The sequence below is a fragment of the Ambystoma mexicanum genome, chromosome 7q, assembly GCF_040938575.1.
Source record: "Ambystoma mexicanum isolate Mex_15411 chromosome 7q, UKY_AmexF1_1, whole genome shotgun sequence".
In the NCBI taxonomy this organism is placed as follows: domain Eukaryota; kingdom Metazoa; phylum Chordata; class Amphibia; order Caudata; family Ambystomatidae; genus Ambystoma; species Ambystoma mexicanum.
Window position 1 is genome coordinate 707,803,231 of NC_090941.1, and position 16,435 is coordinate 707,819,665.

The following is a 16,435-nucleotide window of genomic DNA, read 5'->3' on the forward strand; positions in this document are numbered from 1 at the left end:
GTGGTACATCATTCAGAAATAAAATAACTTATAGACACAAATAATTAATTAAGGGTTCAGCTGTGCATCACACGATAGGCATTGATTTAGGTGAAGTGCCGGGTTGAAATCACTTACATTTCCTATTTATGCCACCATTAATGCCAGTAGGGAGCTTACGTTGTTTCTTGCACTCCTGAATAGGAGGACTGTCAATCATTGATATTTCATTGCACAATGCCTCAATGGCACCACTTTCAGAGGCTGCCACAATGTTTAGCGTATGAGGTATCACCATCGGGCTCTGATTGATAGCACAATCCACAGCACACTCTGCTTCATGTACCAGTGCAACATGTTTCTCAGCTGTCGATTTAGAAATGCTAGATTCCATAATAGTTTGATCTAGAAGGCACCAAAGACCTTGACCAGCCTGTGTTTAAGCTATCATTGTTAAGCGGCAATATTCGCCCACAGCGTGAGAAGGACCTCGATTTTCGCAAAAGAATACATTAGTTGACAGCAGGAATGTCTCCCTCTTATAAGAGAAAACATTTTCAGTTATAAGTGATACTAACTCATCCCCACTGCCTTGGTAAGACAATTCCAACAGGGATGCCAACGCTTCCAGATTGGGTGTAGCAGAAAGATTAAAGTCGTCATCATCATTTACACCGGTCAAGGTAGAGCCCAATCTATTACTTTCAAGGTAACTGTATAATTTAAGAAGTGAGCAATGTGAAAGACTAGCATTGCCATCCTCAGTAAGTTCAATAATAGAACACTGGGCCTCGTCATTTGCATAACCTGAACAGGAGGTACCATAGTTTGAAAAGGCACCACCGCAGGCATCAAAGACGCTGATGCAATTTCCCAGAACCCTGTTAGCTTTGTTGTGAGATGGTAGTAATACTGTTGGCGTTATCCAGTTTCCCTTTTTTTGCCCGAGGCGCACGGCTCCGAGCCTTGAGAGATTTTACTGGGCTCCGAGTGCATTTCCCGGTCTTGATTATTTCACTGCGCAGAGCATATTTCTTTTTTGAAGGCATAATTGGATAGACAGGCACTCGGACCAGGGTGCAAAAAGTATCGAGAGCACTCTTACTGTAATTGTAGAGTCCAAAGCCACTGGCAGAGCTGAACAGGAAAAAAGGTGGGGGGGGGGGCTTACAGAGGGGAATGAAGGGCTCCTAGGCGACCGGTCCTAAAAAGCAAACTCAGTCAAATCAGAGCTGAGACCCCGTGCACCCACACCCCTGCAATACCACAACACTCCTCTCACTTGGCTCGCTCCACTAGGACTGGAGTATTTATGGGCATGGTCCGGCTCTGTAGGTCCAAGAGTAGGCAGTGTAGAAAGATTTCAATTTGCACAGCTCGCCGAGAATAGGAGCCAAACACCGCAACACTCCTCACACTCCACTAGGACTGTAGTATTTATGGGCAAGGACCGCCTCTGTAGGTCCAAGAGTAGGCAGTGTAGTAAGATTTCAATTTACACAGCTCGCCGAGAATATGAGCCAAACACTGCAACACTCCTTGCACACCCTTTGCACCTTTTGGATGTCCATAGGTCCCCCCATACTGCATCTCTGGTGCCTGAAAAAGTATAATTCAATGTGTGATCAGGTGCATCTTAAATGTATGCAAAATAATAATACCTGATGATTCGGATGCATAGTATGTTGTACATAATGTGCTTTCTTTTACAGGAGTGGAAGTAGGATCTTTCTGTCTTTAGTAATATACCCATATCGTAGATATTTACCTTTACAAGAGACTATTTGGAGATACTTATATATATTTGTTTTTTTTCCACACTAGGGGAGTCGAGGGGTGCAACTGGTTTCCCGCTTAATGTACCTTCCATGGTCCAGGTTAGTACCAAGCATGCCTCAGGGGATTCTGGTTACTGTAGTGAATACAGGTAGCCAGGAACCAACTCTCCCTCCAATTACACAGTGTTAACCCACAGTGGGGGTAGGGAAGAAAACCAACAGTGTGGCTCTCCAGGGTGGGGAATGTGTGACCCCACTGCTGCACCTCTGGAGTCCGAAGCACCAAAATATTTTCTCACATTAGGGGGGTCGAGGGGCACACTCTGGTTCCCAGCTTAATGTACCTTCCACAGTCCAGGCGATGTTCTCCTCCAAGCGCCCTTTCATGCCTCTTGCAATCTTCAGGGAGGCAGTCTGTGCAGGTGTTGCTGGTTAGTACCAGGCATGGCCCCAGGGGATTCTGGTTACTGTAGTGAATGCAGGTAGCCAGGAACCAACTCGCCCTACAATTACACAGTGTAAACCCACAGTTGGGGAGGGTGGAAAACCAACAGTGTGGCTCTCCAGAGTGGGGCATTCAGCCATACTTGCTATTGCTGAACCACACCTGGCGACAACACAGTCCAGGCCCCAAATATCGGCTGTTCCGCCAGAAGGAACTGTTCTTTGCATCTATCCTGTTACCCGATGTCCAGACCGCAGCAAATTCAAAATGTCTGCAGATGGTATGATAGAAAATGATCCAGTTGGCGAATGGCATGGAGCAAGCACTGAATGTGATCAAGAGCGAGATGCGGGCTATCAGGCTGTTGACCCTCCAGGACCATTATGTGTTGGATCTTTTAACAGCCATGGAGGTGGGGGGGTTGTCAATAAATTGACTGTCTTGCTGCACATATATACCCCCAAAAGATGCAGAAAATGGGTCTCTGTTGCGCATCATAGGGGGTCTGCACAGACTAAAGATTGGTATGGAAGTGAAGGAGGAATTGAAGTGGATGATTTGTTCGATGCAATGTTCTCTTGGGCGCCATTATGGATGGGAGCAGTGGTGAAGATTTTGGTCCCTATCATGGTTCTCTTTTTGGTGATCTGCATGTGCCAGATGATCCTTCACTGCTGCATGAAAACACTACCAAATAGCACAAAGATGATGGTCTCAATTGGGGAAAGTGTGCACCTTGTGGTACAAAAGATGGGCAGGCACGAACAGATGATCCTCACAAACCTGGTTTTGTAAGGATTTAGATATCCATAGATCCCCCAGGGATTGTGGCAATACCACCACCCGATCCAGGAAACTACACAGAATACTGGGTTGATCTATCAGGTGATGGAGGGTGTATTAACCTTACATGTACCTCCGAACAATATGCCCAGGCTGTGGAAGGTTTGTGCAGAGTATGGGTATCAAAGGAGGGGCCAAGGAGGGGCAAGAGGCTGCAAGATTGGCAGCAGAGTGAGTTAATGCAGGATTAACTAAAGAGGGGAATGTTGGAATGCATATCCAGGTCTCCTGCCCCCCAAAGTGAGTCAGGCTGAGGAAGATGCCCTAAGGATACATGGTAAAAGCAGAAAGGTGGCTGTAGGGGAAAGGGATGCCCTTTAGGGGCTAAGGAACATTACAGCTTGCAGTAATAAAGGGTGGGTGATCCATTTTAGCTTTGCAGCAATAAGCACTGAACTATTGCCATTTAAAGATTGAGGCCTAAAACAGCCAGGCTCTAGTAGTAGCACATCATAGTATTTCGCATCATCACACTTTCCCATCCCCGACCCCAGCCCAAGCGGCCCACCAAATAGATATAACTATCCCATTGTCTCAGGCGGCAGGATGACGCAACTAGAAAAGAATGTGAATAGCCAAGCGCGAGCAGGTTCACGCCTGTTCCTGAAGGATGATCTCCTGGGAACTATGGCAGAGGTCTTGCGCTGCCAAATCAGCCCTTTTCAGATTTAAGGCCCTGGTGCCTCCATGATACTGGTCACTCTATTTGAACTACCAGATGCCCACCATTAGAACTCTTAAATCCCTCACAAGCTGATTGATTAGTGTCATCTTGTCAGAGGCAGGTGAAAGTCCAAGGGGGGCTGCTGCCAAGGGGGAGAACCGAGCAGGATGTCTTGTGATTTCCACTATTAGATGCATGGGTTGAGGTGTGAGGAATTTGACCATTTGCACGGTGGGTGTGCGTTCTCCTGGGCTTTTTGGACATTTTAAATGAAATCGAATGATGGTAGATCAACCTCCAGAAAATGTGAGGGGCTAATTTGCACACATTTTCCGATGCTCACCACACGAAATATGCATAGACCCATGTACTCTGGGTGGACACAGCCTACAGGCACAATCCCCCTGTCATATTGAGTTGGGATCTGACAAGTGGAGTACATGAAGCATCTCCAGAAGGGGGAGGGCCAAACCTTCCCCTTGCCATGACCAGCCTAATTAACTAACAAAGGCTCCATGGCTCCACCATGTCCTTTTATTCAGCCCTGCAGCTGCTGGCAGCGATCAACATAATTAACATACTAATAGAGTGTACTTCAAATAGGCCCACAGAGGTTAACAAAGGAGATATGAAACCCCACAACCTTTCATATGCACTGTGGCAACCTGAAGCCAGCTCCCGTCCTTAGTATTAATTGACAGGGAAATGGTATGTCTGGGACTGCGTGTATTATAATAGTCATCCCTGCAGGGGGACCCCATTCAGAAGGTACGAGTGTGTGGCTTGACGTTACCAAAAAGGCTGGCCTCGCCACAGCTTCAAGGGAGACCTACTGCTTTAATCAGGAACCACGAAGAGCTCCAGTGATCCACAAAGAACAGGAAGATGGGTGGGACTTAGTATTACACATTTTCACCCCTTTACCTTCTCTGTTGCAAAGCACTCTGGTTATCACCTCCTGCATACAGGAGATTGTTTGTGGGACCCCAAGATTGGATCATTAAGGTGGGCTCAGCCTACACCAGTACCTGTGGCCCATTTGCCTTTAAAAGAGGACAAGCCAGCAACACTCTCCTCAGCTTTGGGCCGTCTGCCTTAAAGGACGACACAAGCCTAGTGAACAAGCTAGGATGAGTGCATCACCAAGCATCTACTGACGTCCGCCTTAAAGGACATTTTCGAGCCAGTCGAGTGCCTCCAGCTGCAACCGGCTGCACCACTGACTATTGTTACGTCGCAGTCACTAACGCCGTCCAAGATGCCTCGACCAGTGCTTTAGAACTGCCGACCTTAACTGAGACGATTCCTGACCCCGAGCTGCTGTGTAGGCCAGACTGCAGCCATCCGTCCAGCCTCGCTCAGCAAACTGCCTGGTGCTTGATACCCACAGCTTTCTACTGCCTTGAACTCTGTTGCAGAAGCTGCAAAGTGCCCTGAAACCGACTCGACTCGGTCTAGCACCAAGAACCTCTACAGCACACGGTACATTGTGGTTCTGTTCCGAGGTCCTTCTCAGAAGGCCTCTAGTGACATTTTACGACCTTTTGCTCCCTTTGTGTTGAAGCCAAGTATCATTGAACTATTACAATTAATTGCTATACCCACTACCCTCCTGTCAGTATCCAGAGTACATCCCTTTTCCTTCTTGAAACTGCCTGTCCTCTCTGCATTCCTTTACATGGTGGGTTGTATTTTGTAGTGTACTAAGAACTGTCTGTTGTGATAATAAAGTCCCTTTTTTATCTTTGGGTAATAATTGTATTTTTGCTGTGTGGCAACTAACCAACAATCCACAACCTTTTGGAGATAAGCCTGGGTTAGGGAGAATTCTCATAAATGTGCTAATTGCCTACACCTTGGAGAACCCCAACAACTTTGCTGGATTTTGAGGACTTGATTTTTTTTTTTTACCTGGAAGGAATGTGAGCCTTTTTTCCCACTCTTTCATGTATTTTGATGTGTGTTTTACTCTTGTGTTCTTTGATTGTGGAGTTTTGAGATAACACCATAGGCATCTTTTCATGTGTGTTACACAGCACCCTCAGTGCAGTGACACAGGGATGTCTTTTTAGACTTCCCAAAGGTTTAAATACCTTTCTGGGATAAACTACAGTTTGCCAGAGAATGTAAGGTTAAATTGACTTTACAGTCTTTTTAAATTCCTAGACCCAGCACACACTATCTATCTATAGAGTGCTGGAGGGGTTACCTAGTGTCCGCTGTGTCTAGAAACTCATATTGCAGTCAAATGCCACCCTTTTCTATAGAAATGACTGGTGGCAGTAGTTTTTAGAACAAACTACCATGATTTTTCCCGACCACGAACACCGGTAGCTAGAAACCGCGGGAGCCATGTTTTTCAAGATGGTGCCTTAAGCCCCTTTGTTTAAAAGGTCCCGGACTTCTTTTTTCACAATTTCTTTTTCGAAAGTTCCTCCTAGTGTTTGTCTCTGCGCGCCAAACCCGGTTTGGTCCCTCTGTTTCCATGCCTTTGGCAGGCTTCAGGACTGAAGACCCCCTCTGGCGTCTGAGTGTCTGGGGTGGGCAGGAAGTGAGGGAGGTGCCCGAAATTCCCTGTGTTTAGTCTCCTAGGATAACCAAATGCACTCTGTCGTCATTGGCTGGCTGACTGTCCAGCAAGGACAGCCACCCTGCTGGGTGAGTGGCAGCTAGGCTGGAATGAATGGTAGGAAACTGTTTAAAAGGTGAGTCTCTTGGACTGGAAAGCAGAGTCGACCACTGGAACGAAAAAACCGAAGACGAGCTGGGAGAGGGCGGCTGCTGGACCTCCTGGACCGTTGGTTTGCTCAGTGAACCCCTGCTGCAAGTCCGAATTGCCAAGCTCCTTTCAACAGAGAACCCCCATTCAAGGACGACTTCTTCCTTTGAGTTGGTAGAACCAATCAACTCGTAAACTACCTGGATACCATTCTCGGAGCTGGTTAGGATTAACCAGGGGGAGGGACACCAGCTTGTGTACTTGATTAACAGCTACTCGAACTGAAGTGACACCATTTTGTCAGAGTTTTCTGATGGACCCGTGCAGTGCAGGAGTCCCCCGACGTCCTCCCTCTTGTCCCCACGACTGAGGCTCAGGAACAGTGAGATCTCCAGGAACTGCCAGAAACCACGTCTTCCGCTGCATCTTTTTGCTTCATACTAAGGTACTGTACCAACCCGATTGAGAGAACGCTTCTCTCGCGGTTAAAGTTCGGGAAACTTTCCCAACTTGCAGGCTTAATCAGCTTGTGACCCAACATATGATTCTTTTTCGTACAAACTACTTCTGAGAACTTTCGCAAAGACTTTATCGTTTACTTCAAGTACTGCTCTTTCCTATCCAAGACACTAGCCCCTTGACTTTGGCCTAGGCCTATTGAACTGAATTGAGTCCTGTAGTGAACCATAACTATTTGCACTGCCTAGGAAAGTATGTGTGATCTATTCTATTAACTTGTGCCTTTGTCTTCCCATTCAAAGTGACTGAAATGCCCTTTCGCTCCTATTTTAGGGGAGCTTAAATTGTTCAGAAACTTATTGGTTTTGTGCTGAAGTATGTTTGTGTATAATATTAAGTTGCCTCCTTCTAGTGAATGTTTTCGAAATGATTGTGTAATAAATGTATAAGTGTTTTACCAAGAAACCTTGACTGTAAGTGTCTACTTGAACCACTGTGATTGTAAGACCTCTGTGTAACCTCTTGTACGGCTCACATTCCCTCTTGAGATAAGCCTGGCTGCTCAGCTCGCTAGCACAAAACTGTGTAGTAGAGACTTATAACAAAGGTTGGGTTTTGCTTACACCAGTAGTCCTAGTTGTATGTGGTGGTCCCAGAGGGTACTGCATGCAATTCTGCCTAACAGCCTTCGTTCGGTCCACGTTACCAAAATTGGACAAGGAGGTTTATATTTTGTTTGTGTTTCCAATCTGTTCTGATCCCTTCTGGTGTACTAGTGGTGTGGGGCAGATTGATGGGTTAGAAACTAATATTCATCCCTGGCCCACTGGTGCCCTGGAAGTTGATTCGTCACATGAGGATAACAAATTTAGGTCAGTGCCGGGGTGACATGGTAGGGGTGCCTGCGTGCCTGAGATCCAAACAAGCACCTCGCATTTCAGAGGGCCAATTTGACCTCGAGAGTATCCACTGAGCCTATGTTCGACTACCAGGTGCACATCACGTGAGGGTTTGTAGGGAAAAAGCATTCTCGATTAGGGATCCAATCACAACTCTGGTACCCAACAGTAACAGAACCAGAAATCATGTGGAAAGAGATTAGCATAAAAAGTAGTGCTTGTCAACCACTTGGCATACCATAGGGAGCGGGTGGTATGTATATAGGGGTGGGTCAATGAGCTGGGGGAGTTTGTACTGTATATTACTTGCATCATGAGAATCATGCATCACCAAGCCCTATCACCAATAATGTGCTAGCCTCAGCTATCCCTACGAGAAGAAAAATATCACAGTGGAAAAACTAATCCCACTCATTTTACCAACTCTAAATCAACTCCCAGCCACCTCCACCCCTCATGACCTTGTAGAAGTTTACAACCAAATCATGAGCTTAGCCCTTGACTCTATTGCACCGCTAAAACTTAGAAAAGGCAAGCCGAAAAAACACCTGATCTCCTGGTTCTCCTCGCACCTTAAAGCCCTTAGACTCGAGAAACACAAAAAGGAACACGCCTGGAGACAATCTCCCACAGACAACAACAAGTTGATTCTCAATAAAATAACATCCACCTACAAAAAAGAAATGATAGCCGCCAAACAAGAGTCCTACAACCAGAGAATAACACAAGCCAATTCTAGTACTAAAGAATTATTCACTATCATTAAAGAATTGGAAACACCTGTTTTAATCCCAGATACATGCGTAAAAAACAAACAATGGTGCACTAGTGTCCAAAACGCCCTGTCTAACAAAGTAGCAGGCCTCCAAATTAAAATTAACAAAAAGAAAGAATCCATAACTAAATTGACGAACTCCTACAACACTGCACCGTTGCCCACACCCCATCACCCTATGCCCAACCCACCTACCCGCTTCAGCTTCTCCAAAGTCTCCACCCTAGAAGTGGAAAAAACCATTCTCAGCCTCAAACCATCAAACTGCAAGGGTGACGCCTGCCCTTCACCAATCATTAAAGATGCGGCAAGAGACCTCTCACCATTCATTACCAAACTTATTAACGCCTCCTTTTTCTCAGGCACCATCCCTAGCAACCTTAAAGAGTCCTGGGTCCTCTCTCTTCTCAAAAAACCCTCTCTTGACCCATCTATACCCATCAACTACAGGCCTATTACCACCGTGCCTTTCCTGCTCAAAATATTAGACAAGACAGCATACCAACAAATACAAAAATACCTTGAACAAAACCATCTCCTGGGTATTCGGCAATCAGGCTTTAGACCCCAACATGAGACAGAAACGGCCCTTATCGATCTAAAGGCGCAAATTGACACCCTGAGAGATAATGGGAAAACTGCTCTACTGCTTCTCCTAGAGCTTTCGGCAGCATTCGATCTAGTAGATCACAAAATTCTATGCAACCACTTGGACTCAGCTGCCCACTTCTCCCAAGAAGCCCTTGGTTGGATCGAGTCATTCCTAAGTAACAGATCTATGCGTGTCTTCGCCACCTCAGCTGCCGCCGACCCATCCCAATCACCCTCAGGGATCCTGTGTCTCCCCCACACTGTACAACGAGTTCACGAAGCCCCTGTTTGACGATCTCGGTGGCCTGGGTATCACCTATACTAACTATGCTGATGATACCCAGATCCTCATCCCGTTGATGGGAGATTACAACCATGATTTGGCCTTGGTGAACAGGGTGTACCTCATCATCCAGGCATGGATGGCTTCTCATAGTCTATGCCTGAATGATGACAAGACCGAACTCATCTTCGGTTCCACCCCCGTCACCAAATTGGACCACAAATACACCAGCTTCATCATTGACGGAAACTCGATCAAGGTAGCCAAAGAAGTGAAAACATTAGGAATATACATTGACTCCTCCCTCTCCTTCCACAAACAGGTCAGCTCCATGGCATCATCCAAGGCATACACATGTAAGCTTATGAGAGCAGCCAAACCCTAACTATCCTCACAGAGCTGCATCACTCTAGCCAGAGCCATTGTATTATCAAAATTAGACTACTGCAACGCCCTTTACGTGGGAGTCAACTAACAGGTTACCAACAAAATCCAGACATTGCAAAACAATGCTCTTAGAGCAGCGCTCAGCATCCCTAAGAGAGAACATATCTCCAATATCAGGAGAGCTCATAACTTTCTTACCATTTCAGACAAAATCATGCTAAAAGTAGCCTCCCTAACTCATAAATGCCTCAACAATGCTTTCCCCCGCTACCTAGTCGACAGAATAAATAGATATACCCCTAACAGACCCACCAGGACCTCAAATGCAAATCTGCTCACAGTTCCCAGGTTCAAACGAACCAAAACGGGCGGCAACAGCTTTCAGGTGAAAGCAGCCCAACAGTGGAACTCCCTACCACCCTCATTAAGGACTCCTCAACCCTACACCCACTTTAGACATAACTACATCCAGTGGATGAAACACAATGACTGTTAATTGACTGCCTAACCTACTATGCCACTGTAAACCATGTAAATATGTATATTTTTTAATTGTATATATCTGCCTCTACTGTAACTATTCCAACCAATGTACTCACTGTAACTACTGTACAGCACTATAACTAAGCTGAGAATAATCTTGTGTGCTCCTGCGCCCTCTTACCCTCGGGTCTGGCGCGCAATACAAATGAATAAACTCAAACTCAAACTTAAAAGGTACTGTGCTGCTTTGAACTGATCAGTGCGCTCCATGGCAGTAGGGTGTGAATGCTCCTGCTGACATATTTTCTTTATTTGTGAAAGGAAACCTTGCTAATCTTGCAAGAGGTGCACTGAGCCTTTTGTCAATTCCTCATCTGGTAGCTGGTGGTCCGCCCTGCACAATTGTATAGGCCACAAGCCATGAACAGGACTGCAGCCTTTTGGCTAAAAAGACAGAATTGTCTGGAGGTCCCCCTTACCATGGGCCACTTGGCAACTACTTAAGCAACATATAGTGTGACTGTGAAAGTCGACTGCCTGCGATGTTTCTAGAAGACCCGCCAAAGCTATTGCAAGCGGTCTTTTTTTTTTTGCCTCGCCCTTACAGCTCGTAGTCTCCACACAACACGCCAATTCTCTGCCTCTCTGAAGGAAACTCCCAAAAATTTCGGCTGACACGTGATACGTTCCTCGCTTTCTAAACGTTTGCTTTCCCCAGCTCGGCAAATGGATATATCTCGTTTCTTCCACTCTCTGCCCGAACGACCGCTCTCAAGAGCCGTACGGCATCCCCTATGAGTGGGTACAATCTCCAAAGTCGTGTTTTTGTTGGTAAAACTGCCCCTAGCTCGACGCATAAAAACTCGCAGGTTCTGCAAGCAACAATTAGAATGATGGCAGCCTGCCCCAAAGCATTCTCACTGATGTGGCACAATGCAGCTCCTGGCGAGAATGCCACAGCGGGGGCTGGCGGGAGCAACTTCGACGGCATCCCGAGTCACCCTGGACAAACGCGTTTCCCCTGAGCTATCCTTCCTCCCCTACATGGAAATCGTGACTTTTGGCCACCTCGTTTGCTGAGCAGGAAATGGTGGGTGGCCTTGTTCACGAGCCCATTGTAGCCTCGCTGAAACTTTATGTACATCCAATGAACATTGTTTGGCTCCTGTTTGTCTAGGGGCGGGGGGGAGTAGAGAGGGGGGGGGAGGGGTTCACCGTTATCAGTCTCCACCGGGATTGGTCAATGGTGACCCTGTGCCCAACGGTCACTAGGATGCCTGCAATTAGCCCAAACTTTACGAAGTTCTCCTTTGATACTCTTAATCCAAAAATACCCTTGCTGCAGCATTCATGAAAATAATAAGAGTATCACGCGTGGTCTTCTGGGTGAATGCATTCTATATACACGCACTCACTCACTGGATAGCCCCGAAATGGAAGATTACCATATTCCCACAACATCTCAAGTGGACCCGGTCAAGTAGGGGCTGCATACCTAGTTCTGGATGCTCACCGCCCACCCCCGCCCCCCTCGCCTTGAAATGTGTATATATGTCTTTCCCCCGTTATCAATCTTAACTACGTGAAAGGCATAAGAGCGATGCCAAAAGGGGTTCGCCAAGAATGCATTGGCTGTTATGTCCACGTTATCACAGGGTGCGACCCGTGCCTCCCACACCAGCTTATAAAGTGCAACAGAAGCGGGCGCTTAGGTGGTGTAAGAGATGGAGGGAGGACGAGGGGTGCATGGATGGATGGATGAATGTATTGATGACGAGGGATGCTTGTTTATAGAGATGCATCTCAAGTTAGCCCTTCACAGGTTTGATTCTCTCATCCATTTCTTTTCTCGGTGCTTGCATTCTGATAGGTACAGTCTTAAGTTCACTATAGGAAGAACAAATTTAGGGTAACCGAACATGAACTGAGAAAAACTGGGAGAGTATGAGTTACTCACAACTAGCTAGAGACATCTTATGATCCCTGTGTTACCAAGACGCAGCTAGAATTGAATTAACCCACTGCACTTTGTTTCTGAAAAAAATGTGTTATACCCCGGTACATAGTTAGATTGGTTATGTTCCTCTGATATGTTGAGCTGTCACTGGTCCGGTGTGAGCGCCTATACATATGAAACACTTGTGTATAGGCGCGTTATAAATGCCATATCATATCATTCTTATGTTTTGTTCACTGAATTCTGGTATCTATAGTTATGCTTGTCATCTACATTATAAATGCTACGCTATGCATGCCAGAGTACAGGAACACAACAATATCAACTTGAAAAGTTCCTTAAACCTGACATGGAGGGAGCTTCAGTCTCCGATACCTCAGCAGAGGCCTGCCTGCACACCTCAAGTTACGGGGATGTGAATCGGCTCTGAGCAGGCAGGCGCTTGCACACTACAGGGCAGTAAGCAAGGCGTGCATCTACTGCTAGCCCGTATTTATGCCTGGGGTAAAGTGCCTGCCCTCCTCGGGAAGTGCGATAGGGGCACGCTGACGCAGCGCCTGCCACCGCTGTGGGAAACAGCTGCGGGTGCTGCTGTACCTGCCCGCACCCCGTGCTCTCCATTCAGCGGGTCTGGGGCGCCGCGGCGCGGGAGGCGGCAGCAGCCTGTGGAGAGCGAGGCCCCTCCCCTGCCGCTGGAATGTCAGGGGAGGGGGCGGGGCGAGGGGAGTGACGGGCGACCGGAGGTCACGTGTCCAGAATGGAATGCAAACAATGCAGTGACTGTTCCAGCGCCGCTCTGTGCAGTGCAGCTGCGAGGCAGCGGAGAAATAGGGGGGCGAATATGGAGTCTCGTCGGGGAGCCGTGGGCTGCCTGAGCTGACGGCGGCGAGGGAGGACCGGGCAGGACGGAGCCGCCACGCAGGGGCTGCTGCGCGGTCCCAGGGAAGCACTGCGCCCCCGCTGCTGTGGACGGGCCGGTGAGTGACTCGCCTCAAAGCTGCCGCCGCGCACCTCACTCCCTCCCGGCGCTCCGCTTGTTTACTGTATGAGAGGCTGGGGAGGGCCCACTTGCCGCCAAGAAAGTGTGGCCCAGTCCAGAGCGCCGTGGGTAGGTGCTGCATTTGGGCGGAAACACGCCTAGTTTCTCCCAAGTTCCAGCCGGACACGTCCCGAGTGCCCGTGGCATTGACTAGACGGAGTGAGTGCGTGGGTGGGTGGGGGCGTTACTTTGTATCTCGGCAGATCTTGCAATTGCCCAGAATGGGAATCCGGCCAGGTCTCTGCAACTGTAGCGCTTCTGAAGAGAGGCGAGCGCACGCCTCCTGGGTTACATTGTCTTGTACTTTGAGGTGTTGTAGACGGCACAGCCACACGCTGACTTGCAGCACTCAAACTCTGTATCTCGCAGGTCCCTCCTGTCTGTGGGTGTGATGGTGCTAAACATGAGGTTTGCAGTCTCCTGGAGAGCCGTCCTGACGGGCCATTCGCAATGCTGCAGGGCCCATGTAACCCAGGGCCAACCACCTAAGCAAACGAGCAAGGATGTGCCTACCCTTTGCATCAAGATTCAATTGGCACACACATCATTGCCCTGTAAACTATTTAAAGTATATGATCTGATATGGCATTTATAAAGATATAACTATATTATATGGCCATATAATATAGAATCAAAACTAGAATTTAAAGCGGATTGTCTTGATAACACATATTTCTTAAGGACAACCGATTTTTCAAAAGCACCTTTCTCACCATTTTTTTCTAGAAACACTTCTGCTATTCAAGACTTACTTCACTTTTTGTTTCAATTGGGTCTGCGTCTGTGCACTGCAAGATCTGCTTAATGTGACTAATTAGTAGTGCAATGAAATGTGTGCAAGATCACTGCTTCTGCGAGTTACTCTGGGTAGCACAAACTGTTTATGCTGCAGCTGTTTGTTGACCAGCAGTAGTGAAGCCTTCCGCCTCGGGTAATGTGGCTGGGAGTCTTTCGGATGTTTCGCACACGTGTTAGGATACGAATTACGTGCTAGGATAAGAATTGTACAGATGCGGTGCTTTTAAAACCTTTGTATGCGTATTAGCATTTTGAAAACTTGAATACGTCATTGATAAATATATGTTGTCAAGGCAGTGTTTGATATGTTCTAGCCCATGGTTCTATAAAATAAGTCTGGCGTGGGGAAGGTGGGTCTGTCCATGGCATTGTTACTTTTCTGGCTCCTTTAGAGTTTTGGGCTGCTTTAGGTGGGAGAACATGTCCTCTCGGTTAGCAGGGTTGCACGTTTTAATTCACCGTCTGTACTAGTGTGCCAGCCAGATGGATGTTAAGACAGTGCGCAATCGGCAATGTCCTTTTATTGTATGGTGTTATGTGAGCAGCTGCGCGTGTGCTGCTGCCAGTGGAGAGGGTACATGGCAGTGGTCAGGGCTGGACTGGGAGCTAAAAAAAGGCCCTGGAAACAATTACTGGGGACCAAAAGAGGCCCTGGCAATAAACTTCAAAGTGGCCCCATATGACTAATTTTCAGCAAGCCCAATGCTTTTCCTATGAGAAAATTTGGAAGTACCACAGAAAAGAGGCCCACCGGTAAATATCCAGAGTTCCCTATAGGCCAGTCCACCCTTGGCAGTGGCCCGGTGCTGATGGGTATGGGGACGGGGCGTCTCGCCTGATGTGCAGGTGTGTCAGGTCGAAGAGTAGGGGTGCAGTGGGGGGGGGGAGAGGGGCGATGTGAAGAGCGGGCACTTTATGAGCTGGAAGAGGGCTGTGGGCATGCATGGATATGCGCCAGACCCCCAGGGGCTGAGGGAGGGAGGGGGGTGCAGGTAAGGACGGAGGCCGAGTTGGCTGTGTGCGCCTTGCCGCGGCTGGGAGGCGGGAGCACTGCTGCTGCTGCCGCTGCTGTCAGCGGGCCGGCCCTGATCATACTCTGAATTCTCCTGCGCTGGAATGCGCCTCCCTCCCTCCCCCTGGCCAGTTCCCTGCGCTCCTCTCCAGCAAAGGAAGAGGAGGAGAGCACACAAAAAAAGTCTGCAAGGTCCGCGAACGGAGACCAGCTCGCCAAGAAGGCGAGGACATTGTACATGTAGCCCACTCCTGGCTGCAGCGGACTCAAGTTCACGAGCACCCCGGGACCCATCTGGAAAAGGGGGCCATGGTATGTACGCGGGCGGAGCACACCCCGCCCTTGGGAGTTTAGCCCCCCCTTCTCATTCTAGTAGCTGTTTGAAAGTGGGTGTCTTCTCCCCCCCCCCCCCAATAGCGACTATAACCCACGGGCGGCGGGGGGGGGGGGGTGGTCGTAGTTCTCACTAGGCTGACCAGGGTGGGCCCTACTTCCCTTCCTTGCAAGTCGGTGAGAGTGTTCCATTCCCCGCACGGAGCTTTACGGCCGGGGGAAGGGATCAGCAGGCCTTCCACAGCTCTGCCCCGCCTGGAGGTGATACCCCCCGCCGCGCCGTAGCAACCTTTCGGGGAGAAGGCAGACCCCCGCATGCCCCTGCAGAGTGAGCCCGGGGCCTCGCAGCACAGAGCGGGCCCGGGCTGCACTGTTCTCCAGGCGCAGAGAAGGCGGCCCCTCCTGCCTGGAGTCCCCGGGTCTGGTGAGCTGAGGCTCGTAATGTGTGTGGGAAGGAGTGCGGAGCCATGAGCTCCCCGGCAAAAGCCAGCCCTTGCACTCCAGAGAAGGGGTGCAGAACACGGGGGTACTAGTAAATATATATATATAACCCAGCAACACGCGCCAGGCTTTCACAGCCCCACTCCCAGTTGCCTAAATCTCTCTTCGGAAAAGGCCGTTTTAGTCACTTTCCTACCCTCACTGTCATTGGTACCTTTGTTTTCCCTACATTTTTGGCAGCTATGTATGCCTTTTACACATGCTCTATATTTCCCCAGTACTGGGCATGATGTGCAACACCCTGCAACTCCTCATGCGAGCAGGATGCCAGAGGGCGGGGTTTCCTTTGGGTAAATGGAGAGGGGGTGTCTACTCAACCATCCTCTCCACTGTCCACAGGCGCCACACACACGTTTCCACCGAATGGCAGCCAATGAGGCATAGGCCCACATTGCCATGCCCCAGCCCACAAAATTAGAATGTGTTGGCATACATTAGAAAAACATACTTTCGCAAATATTTTATTGCTACTTGAGCTGCTACCACATTG

At 48.5% G+C, this 16,435-nt stretch overlaps 1 protein-coding gene across 2 annotated transcripts in view; it reads left to right on the top strand.

Moving 5' to 3' along the window:
• The first annotated feature begins 13,036 nt into the window (after nucleotides 1–13,036).
• Nucleotides 13,037–16,435, top strand: part of LATS2 (large tumor suppressor kinase 2) — a 283,239-nt gene continuing 279,840 nt past the window's right edge. Inside the window, exon 1 of one of the 2 annotated variants that reach the window (XM_069639030.1) lies at nucleotides 13,037–13,239. The gene's annotated coding sequence lies outside the window, so the exon portion shown is untranslated. Of the gene's footprint in view, nucleotides 13,240–15,283; nucleotides 15,424–16,435 lie in introns of those variants that run through there. The other variant, XM_069639031.1, reaches the window with a different exon arrangement.